At 40.5% G+C, this 10,937-nt stretch overlaps 1 long non-coding RNA gene across 1 annotated transcript; it reads left to right on the top strand.

Annotated features, from left to right (window-relative positions):
• Window positions 1-226: 226 nt before the first annotated feature.
• Window positions 227-719, top strand: LOC126412537 (uncharacterized). The gene is made up of 3 exons (XR_007575304.1): window positions 227-272; window positions 393-463; window positions 608-719. It is a non-coding gene; the product is annotated as an uncharacterized LOC126412537 (long non-coding RNA).
• Window positions 720-10,937: the final 10,218 nt, after the last annotated feature.

Below are 10,937 nucleotides of genomic sequence, written 5' to 3'. Positions count from 1 at the left end.
TACAACTATTTACATGACTTACATTACACATTATACACATTATATACAAAATTTGAATGACGCGGGTGCGCCGTAAAAGTTCTAATGTTGGCAGATAGAGTGCGCGCATGCGCAGAAGCGTCTGTGTAACTTCGGGACTGCCGTTATATCGTACAGTTAGATCACGCGGCACAGTATTGCAGATCATATTGTTCGTGTGCGCGCGTTTTTCAGTCGTTGCACAAAGAAAATATTCAACCAAGATTACATATGAAGACTACATTCTATGACAGGTAACTTAGTTTTAAATTTACAATATTTGTTATAACACAATACAACTTAGATTGTTGAATGTTCTTAGTTACATAGTATTGTTTTGAAATACTTCAAAGAAAAATGTCCGTATTTTTCAGGTGCGTTGACCTATACACATCGTGTCGTTATTACAGTTCATATTCATCTGCTGCACAATAATTTTTTACAGGTTAGTATCGTCGTGGTAAAGTTTTTTGATCACAGTAACATCGTTGTATAACAACGTGATTAATACATAAGCGTGTCCATTTCTCATTTCCATTATAGTCGTAGTGATGCAGTTCGTTGTGACTAAAAGCATTGCTTATTACAGATCAGACGTGACCCGTCGAGTAATTGGTCCACGTGCAGTTCGTTTTTTACATTCCGTGGAAGCTTGGTTGCAGAACCTCGGACGGCACATAGCTGGCGTCGATCCTTGGACAGTCCAGGTAAGAGTGTCCGTCACATTTCGAGAACATTTCATTCCCTGAAGTTCCAACCAAAATTCTTCCACCCGTCGTGTTGTTTTCTGGACAGGCACTTTGTGTCCATTTAATCCAGTTAACATCTAGAAGTTGGGTACTGTAGTAATGTCACTAGACGATGCACGAATTATGCACTTCACATTTTCAGTTTTTTTGCTGAATATAGCTCACCTAAATGTTCGTAGTTATTAATCAAGGAAATCGTTCATCGCGTTCACATAGATACGCTGCATAATGTATGGCATTAACAGTTTCTTTCACATAGGTTTCCGCGTAGTTGCTGAGTTAGTAATGTTCGTTAATGTCCGTGAACAGTGGTTCACTATGCAATGTCTTTTTGGCACTCGTTTTGTTCAAATTTTTACATAGTAACAGTTACACTATACATCAGTTAAAAAAATAAGTAATTATACATACAAACGTCACATATTTTCTTAGCATAAACACAATATAGTTGCACATAAACATGTTTACATCATCATTACATCGCTATAGGTTATTACATTGTGTTACATTTGATTACATGAATTGCAGATATTTACATCCTCCTTAGCGGTTTTGCTGGGATATTATCGATGTTTTTTGTGATGTCATCTGAAATTAAGATAGGTTAGACACAACATTCATTACATCAGTAGGCAAGACCAGGCGTTTTCACTACTCAATAAATATTCAAAATAGTAAGAGAGAGAAAATGTTCGATTCCTCGCGTTTTGTGCGTGTGTGTAGAGTGTCTGTGTGGCCTTGACTACTGATAGATGCTTTTCGTGTTGAGAGATGTGCGTCTAATCTATTTCTCAAAGTAAAAGATCGCTTCACAGATGACGTCTGTCAGTTCGTCAGGTGTCACACCAAGTCAGTGGTACCTCCAGTTCCGTGAAAAATTAATATGTCATCCACTGCTACGTAATCATAAATTTTACTTTAATATTCCGTCTTTCAGGTGGAGGCGCGCGCTGAAAGAAGAGTTCTTCTGTCTTCAACTGCGTCACTGGAACCGCTGAAATGAAAATTTCTATACTACTTATTATCTGTGTTGTAACAACAGAGTTTTTCGAGTTGCTTAGCAATATTTTGATGGGTATGACTTTGACATTATTCAGCATGAAATGCTCTAAGATCTCGGTGTGCGTATAGCCCAATAATTTTGTTAGTTCTAGGATGTTGTAACAGATACGCACCAGGATGCGGTATGTTAACAATTGTATAAGGTCCTTCATATAGCAGACGCCACATAGCGTTGCGTCGTTTGAGTGCTACAGATTTATGATGAGTACGAAGTAGTACAAGCATTCCTACCTCGAATTTTTGTTTTCTTTTTATTATGTTTCTGTGATGTTTGTTTCGTATTTGTGCGTGATGTGTCAATGTAGTCAATACTTCTTTTATTTTCTGTTCAGGTGTGATTTCCTTGTCTGACAACTTAGGTAATGGTTCTATCCACTGATCGTTCTGTTTGCAATTGAACATGATCTCGTTAGGTGTGTAATTTGTATCGTAAATATTTAAGTTATTGTGTACGTCTTCGAAAAGACTTAGGTAGGACACCCAATTAGTATGTTTTGATGAAATATAGGTCCTCATGAATCGATTTAATTCTCGGAAAAGTCTCTCAGTCGCGTTACATTGTGGACTAAACCTCGAAATAAATATACTTTTAATGTTATTGTCCTTCAAGAAATTTCTCCATTTGTACCCAGTACAGTGTTTGTCATGCTTTAGAGTTCTCCTGTCCAAATCAATAATAATTACACTGCCTTTATCATTTAAAATACATTTACCTTTGGAGAAGTCTATAATGCAGTCCTTCTCGCTCATAATATCTATTCCTAATATGCAATTTGTCACAAGGTTTTGTACAACCAGGAATGGCCATTGTACGGTTCCATTACCTATTTTAACGTTTACAAAAACTTGCTTCGTAACCCTACATGACTTATTACCTAGTGCAGTAGTTATTTTACAGTTTTGGGCAGGAAACTCAGGCACAGGTTCCAATTCACACATCTTTTTATAGAAATTAAAAGACAAAACGCTCACAGCTGCACCTGTATCTAGGATAATAGTAGTTGGAATCCCACCTACTACACCAGTAGTAGATGCTAAAACAATTTCATTTGTGTTTAAACGACATTGTGTACTGTCTTGTAAAAGTTCATCTGATATATTGTTATTGTGGTTGTATCTTGTAAATAAAACAGGTAGTTTTTGTTTAGAATTACTCGGCATATCATTATTCTGTTGTTCAAGTGTGGTGTCAAATAACTGATTAACATTGAAGTCGCCCCCCAAGAATTCTTCAGCCACGACCTGGGGCAAAGTAGTGACTGTTTCTAGTTTGTTGGATTATCATTTGTACTAGGTACTGACACAGATTGAGGTTGTGCATCAGGTGTCATTTCTATTATATTCACATTCGGATATTGCCTATTATGATCTCCAAACTTTTGCGGTTGTTGTTGCTGTTGCGCATTATAACTTACCTGTCGGTCGTAAGGTATGCTCCAATTTTGTCCTGGTGGCTGCTGTGGTAAAGCAGAGTTTGAATGAAAGTACTGATCGTTACGAGTCCAACCTTGATGCTGTCTTGGCTCGTAGTTATTATTATTTCTATTTCTGTTTGTGTTTTTGTTATTACCTTTGTATCCGTTGTTACCGTTGTAGTTATTACCGCGGTGCCTTTTGTATGGATTGCCGCATGAAATGTTATTACTGTTGTAACTATTGTTTGTATTGGAATACGCGTGTTGATTTTGATTTCCGTACTGAGACGGCATGTGAGTTTGCTGTTTTTGTTGTACCACGTATCCAACTGTGGGCGCGCCAGAATTGTGTTGGCAAGCCTGCATGTTTTGCATACCACTAGTGTAAACATTGTGGCTGCTGTTTTGCCGCGCGAAGCGCTGATCTTCAAGTAACATGTCAACGGAATCTAAAGCTGTTAAAAAATAATCTGAATCGTCTTCCGGGATATGTAGGAGTTTTTCTTTAATGTTGAAAGGCAATTTGGCCTTCAACGCACGGAGTATATCACGCGTTGCGACTGGTTCGTCTAAAAAATGTCCCATGTTCAAGTATTTTTCAAAATATCTGCGTAAGTTACCATTTTTACTGTTAAAAGTTTCAGGTTCTAAAATTTGTCTTCTGAGTCGCTCCTGGACGGATTGCGACCAGAATTTGTTCAGAAAAGCACGCTCAAACTCACTGTACGTGGTACATACGTCAGCTTGACTGTATGCCCAGACAGCTGCATCGCCTTGGATGTAACCGACAATATATGAAATCTTTTTCCGGTCACTCCAAGTGCGTGGAAATGCGTTACTAAAAGATTTAAGAAAAATCACCGGATGAATGGTTCGTTTTTCTGGGATAAAAATCTGAAATTGCCTGTGTTTCATTAAGCTTTCATCTTCCTTCGCATTGTGATATGGATTTATTCCACTGTAATTACTGGTATGTTCAGCTGGCGAGTAATTACGATAATGTTGCTGTGGTTTACCATGATAATAGCTTGTGTTTGTGTTTCCACATCGTGGTATGTGTTGTAGTCGTGGTGTGTTTTGTTCTTGTGTATTTGTCGTGTGCGGAATGTGTGTATCATACTCGAATGTATATTGGTTTCTGAACTGTACATTTTGACTGATATTTTCGTTACATTCAGACTGTAGTTGATCGGTGAATTGTCTCATGGGTGCAGTGACAGATTGTACTGCGTCACTGATCAGCTGTTTGTTATTAGTAATGTATTGCGCTACGGAGTCGTGCACAATTGTTGGTAAATTTTCACGTAAGCATCTATCAAAATGTTTGTCTTTGTTCTCAACCCAATCATGAAATTCTTTATTAATATTTTGAAAATGAACTGTGGCATCTGATTGTAAGATGTCAGTCAGGTGTTGTTCAACATTGTCAAATTTATTCTGTACGTCAGTAATTCGTTTTTCAAGATTGTCATGTACTGAAGGATATGTTTGAATTTGTTCAGTAAGAACTTCACACGTGACATTAAGGTTTTTTACTTGTGTCTGTAAAAGTGCTACGTCAGTTGTAGTCTTTTCTTGTCTCGTATTGAGCTGGGAAAATTTAGTACTGAGTTCGGTCATCTGTTTGGTCAGTGTGGCGTCTATAAGTTCCACACGCTTACATAAAGTGTCATTACCTATCTTGATTGCTATGAGATCAGATTTGATTTCGTCATTTTGTGTTTTTAACTGTTCATTTTGTGTCTCTAATTGTGCCTTTAAGGTTGCCATGTTTTCGGCGTTTTGTTTCATTAGCATTTGTAACATGTCGGCAATGTTTACCGTTTGCAAGGTCTCTGCCCCCGCCGCGTCATTAGACGTGACGTCATGCATTAACATGGGCTCTGATTGAGATTTTGAAATTTTTGTAGTGGACGGCCTATCGTCAAAATTTTCGTCAACACTTGCGTCAATGTTTGATGAATCGTCACTACCGGTTGCTGTCGTAAAGTCATTTTCTAACACTTGTCTCACGTCCGAGTCGGATTGCGTCTGAATAGTACGTCCTTGCTGTTCCATTTTTGCGTATTGTTTTCTAGTTATTACCATGCCACACGTGATATATGTTTCAAGAAAATTTTTGACACTGATTTTAAAATAAAATGTAGTTGAGCATGAATCGCTCGTAGCAACAATGGCTGTCTGTTAATTTAAAAATATAAACTGAATTTGAGATTATTGGTAATGGCTGCTGGCCATGTTACATGATATCGTACAGAAGTCGGCCATATTGTACACTCGTGTATTGGTATTGTTGCATACGTTATTGTTTAGGGAAAAGTACTGAGAATGAAATTTATCACTGAAACTGTTATGCGGAAAAGAAACACTACAGAATTTACTGTAAAGCTAATACACTGAATTATACGTCTGGTCAAGCCTGCTAATGCAAAGATGCTGCGTCTTACCTTATTTTGCTGGAAGTTTCATTGCGTCTTCCCGCAAAATTTCAGAATTGGAAAATATCTTCAGATTTTGTTATCTCTCATACATTGACGTCCAGGTCCAGAAAGTTGATTTTTTACATGAAACAAAGAGAACAATGTAACAAATGACAAAATAACAAGTCCGACACGCAGTCGCCAATATAAAATAAATAAAATAAATAAATAAAAAATGTTGTTGTTTAGATATTGATTATTCCATCTGTATGATGGTGATTGTGATTGCAATTGTATCTGCTTATCTGGAAGTGGACGTTTAATTATTCGGTATCAGACGCTTGACAATGGCTTTTTCGTAAAGGCAATGTTACTCGTAGTTGACCGTGAAATAAAACTGAATAATCGGACTTCGTAATTAAATCGTTTCCAAAGACTGCTGCGGTAGGTGCGGACTCATAATCTAAATCTCAATATTACAATAATTTGCCAGCCATGCCAATACGTCGTACAGAGGTGATTGTCTACTAAACATAAAAAAGTTACACAGTTAGTTAAATCAGATATATTCAATGAATAAGCCTACAGTTCATAATCCTACTTACTTTTATAAATATAAATTCTTTACAGAATCGAGTGCCTAGCGTGGTTGCAACTCGCAGTATTCTTCTATAACATGAAATATGGCGGTGTGCCAGACAATAAAATAAAATACGTGCTTCTCGCACCACTTCAACCAGAGCTCTCTCTTTCTTAATCAAACATAAGAGTAACGTAATTGTGCTTTTGTTTTATCAGCGACACAGCGCTGCAGTTGTGTGCCATAGGCTTTATTTATTTGTCACTGATTATTTATTTAATTAATATTTTGCGTTTCCGAGGAAACTCACGCTCGGCATGCAAATGTGCCTTTATAGTACACAGGGCGGTGTGTGAAACTGATGGCGATTACACGCTTCCGCTGTTGTAGAAATCTGCTCCAGATGCTGCAGATACCGTGTTGAGTTGAAAGTGGTAACGAAAATACGGAGAAATATTCTTCGGGGGTCTGTTGCATAGCAATCAGATTGCTTTCAGTTCTGAGAAATGTCCAGTTACTATTATGGATTTGAATGATCAATGAAGTGACTTCTTTTCCGAAGAAAACATCGAACTATTTCACTAGAACTGAACGCTCCCGTCGGAACTGTTCTCAACTGGTGTTTATTAGTAAATCACAATAGCAGTACATCGCTGGGTGTATAATAAGACCTACCTTCTTGAAATGAACAATATTTTATTGTTCTATTAACTGATTTCCTTCCATATGCACTTATATTTTACAATGTGAATCAAAAACTCGCAATGGCGTCGATTTTTTACATCACAAGAATGGCTCTCCTCTCCTAAAATTACTCTTAACAAGAACAAAAAAGTCTATATCCTAAGAATAATTATGTGAGCGCTGACCGCCACAGAGTAATAAACAATATCTTTGTCTCTCTCTCGCACTGTCACAGAAAGTTACGCTGCATGGTACATCATACTACCCAGTATTTATCCACTGCCAAAATAAGATCGATCCACAACAAAGAAGAAAATGTGAAAAAATCCGATAAAAATGCATTCTTAGGCAAAAAAACTAAACCAGGCAAAACCAAAATACCAGCACTAACAATGGAAAATCTCTAGAATAACCGCGCCATCATCTTCAGGAAGAACCAGGTCCAAATCCAAGGAGGAATTTGATGTCTTGAACTGCCAGAGTGTGGTGAAGTCTGCAGGGAACCATCACGGAAGATTGAATTAAGTGTCATAATTGCTCCCAGTGGTGGCATGAAGAACGCACATGTTATGAACTACATTGCGAATTTTCTTGTGGTTTATGTTAGTGCGTACTCTTTGACTGCATGTTGCGAACTCTTAATAGATAATGCGGCTAGGAGTGCAAACGAGCAGTATCTTATATTTAAGATCTATGTTAAAAGTTAGGCAGCTGTAACTGATATACGTTGTTCCCAAGTAATCACCTACTAGGTATGAGAGGCTAAATAGTAAGTGCGTACTCTTTTCCAACTTTCCCCTCTCTGTTGCCCATCCGAATCGTTCCCATTCCTTTCTCCCCCAATACTTCAGGTGCCCATGATGTCCCGGCTCTTCACTGTGCCTGTAAAATCCTCACACGTCCCTGAGCCTGCCTCATTCAAGTGGCCCTCGAGTAAATCTTTAAAACGCTCTTTAGCGTGTTTAATCCTTTCAAGATTTCAGGTAGTGGTTTCTGACAATACTCACTTCCTCGCCTTGCATGGTGGAAACAAACTTATCAGCCGCAATCCGCCGTCGGGGAAGACATCAAGCATGAAGGAATGCAGGTTGTTCACCGTTGTCAGCGTGTCTTCGATTACTCCCACATGTCCCATACAAACGCAAGAGAATGCTTCCCATAGCAAAATACTGCTCCCACCAGCCTGTGTCCGTCTCGCGCTGCACGTTTCGAACCGCCGTTGACCTCGATAACGGCATTTGTGGAGGCGAACATCGACCTACTGCAGCAAAAATGTGTTTCACTCGAAGATTCGACACATTTCCATTTATCGTCGGTCAAATTCTGATGGTCCCATGCCCACTGCAGTTGTCATTGACGACGTCGTTGGGTCAACATGTGAACACGTAAGGGTGGTCTGCTGCGGAGCTCTACGTTTAACGAAGTGCGATGAACAGTGTGCTCGGGAACACTTGTGCGTGCACCAGAATTGCGCTGTTTTCGCAGAGATGCCACGGATCACCACCTGTCCTACATTACATAGCAGACAAGCCTCCGGACCCCACGCTCTGTGACGAGTCGTGGACTTCCAACGATTTAGCGCCAGGTGATAGTTTCACGGTCGTTCTATTTCTTTCCGTAGGTGCTCACGACAGTAGTACGTGATACTGGACCAGTTTCGTCGTTTTCTAAATACTCGTTCACAGGCTCTGCCTTTTTTCAAAGTCGCTTATCTCAATGGATATCCCCATTTGCAGCCCATATCTTCGCTAGGGTGATCCACCAACCGTGTCTGCTCCGCTTGCATAAATTTGTTACCGCGTCACATGGCCGTAACGCTACTAGGCGGTATCCAACGTCACGATGGGCAATGTTTTGGCTGATTAGTGTAAATTTTTTTTACGGTAGGCCATTAAGGAACCAGTCTGCGTGCAAAAGCGGGTTTGTGAATTTTGGATGGAGTGTTATCTACAGATACGCAATAAATATCTGCTGTGGCCCAACAGAGCGTAAATGGACCACTGCGGTCCATGCTGTACAGAACTATTCTAGCGGATAGTATAAGTTGGCGCCACATACCTTATCACAAAAGATACAGCTATCAAAGAGGAAACTCTGTGCCATAAAAATTGCAGTTACGTCCAGTTAGATTCTTTCTTTCTTTCGCTACTGCCTTTATCCAGCATTGTGCACAGGGTCGGCAGGTTTAAGGACGGATTTGGCATGGTTAAGTTAAGGGGTGGCCGGATGAACTTCCTGCCGCCACCCCATATCCCCCGGGATGGAATTAGTGTACCCCAGCTGTCTGCGTCTAGTGTAAATCCTGAACTAGTGTGAACGTGTTTCAAATATCTGCGAGGCGTGTAACTGAGGAGGGACGTAAGGACCAGCCCGGTATTCACATAGTAGCATCTGGGAAACCGCCTAAAAACCACATCCAGGCTGGCCGGCACACCGGCCCTCGTCGTCAATCCGCCGGCCGGATTCGATCCGGGGCCCGCGCGCCTACCCCAGTCCAGGAAGCAGCGCTCTCGGCTACCCTGGCAGGTTTAAAGTTACATCCGGTTAGATATGGAGACAAAATATCAGCTTCGTGCAAATAGAGTCTAATTGATCTTATGAAGAAAAATGCAAAACCATGTACCTTGGAGAAGTAAAAGCATTTTATGCTTTGCCATTGGGATCAACGAATCACAACCAACCCAGTCACGGAGTGAGGTGGTGCCATGTTAATACCGTGAATTTGCATTCGGGAGGGCGGTGGTTCAAACCCACATACGACCAATCAGATTTGGATTTACCGTGGTTTCATTAAAACGTCGAAGGCAAATGGCGAAATTGATCTTTTCAAAACGGTATGGATTCTTCCCTTCCCTGTTCTTCCCTAGTCTAATATCGTGCTTCTTATCTAGTGATATTTTTGTTTCCACAGTGAAGTTGGATTCAGCAATTAAAGATCTTAAGAAACTCAGAGCGCCCTGTTCATCCATGAGATCAAATGCTCTGTGGTTCACGTCGTGTTCTTTGACTTCAAGAAGGAATTCAATACAGTTTCGCCGGCGCTGTGGCCGAGCGGTTTAGACGCATCAGTCCGGAACCGCGCTGCTGCTACGGTCGCAGGTTCGAATCCTGCCTCGGGCATGAATGTGTGTGATGGGCGTAGGTTAGCTAGCTTTAAGTAGTTCTACGGGACTGATGGCCTCAGAAGTTAAGTCCCATAGTGCTTAGAGCAATTTTTTGACACAGTTCCGCAACATCGCTCTGTGAACAACGAGTTTACCGAGTATTGGACCAGATTCGTGATTGGGTACATGACTTCCTCGGTGGTAGGACTCAAGCCATCGTTCATTAGCGGAACAAAATCGACAACTGAAAATGGGATTTGGGAGGTATACCCGGGGAGCATTATAGTGTAGCTACTATTTACAATTAATATAAACGAATTATGGATAACTTTTAAGGTTCCAAGAGGCTATTCGTGGACGGTGGTACTGTCTCTATGCAGATTGCAAAGCCAGGACACTGTGGCGAAATGCAAGAAGAGATTACACTATTGACAAGAAGTCACTGGAAACAGTAAGTGCCGTAACATACCAAGGAGCAACCAACCGGAGCTACCTAAAGTGGAGTGACCACACAAAACAAACAGTAGGAAAGACACGCGCCAGACTGGCTTTTATAGGGAGAATCTTAAGGAAATGTCATTCATCCACGAAAGAAGTGGCTTACGAAACACTCGTGCCACTGGTTGTTGAGCATGTCCATCAGTCTGGGATCCTTCTCAGACTGGCTTGAAACGCGCCCCTCTTCGTTAGATATTGTCCATATCGTCTATTAAGCCAGTCTGAGGATCGATTAGTCGAATCGATTGCGTTATGGAGATTCTCACCAAACCCCAGTGGCAAAGGCTACAAGTTGGGTTGTAAAGCTGCTGTAGGCTACCGTATACTGTCATAAGTAACTGTAGAGTACGGTAGTTTTCCTAGTAGCTTTGGTCAATCAATCACGTTACTTGTACGTTAAGTGTGTT

This window comes from Schistocerca serialis, chromosome 7 (assembly GCF_023864345.2).
Source record: "Schistocerca serialis cubense isolate TAMUIC-IGC-003099 chromosome 7, iqSchSeri2.2, whole genome shotgun sequence".
Classification (NCBI taxonomy): Eukaryota; Metazoa; Arthropoda; class Insecta; order Orthoptera; family Acrididae; genus Schistocerca; species Schistocerca serialis.
This window is presented reverse-complemented; position numbering and strand designations above follow the sequence as displayed.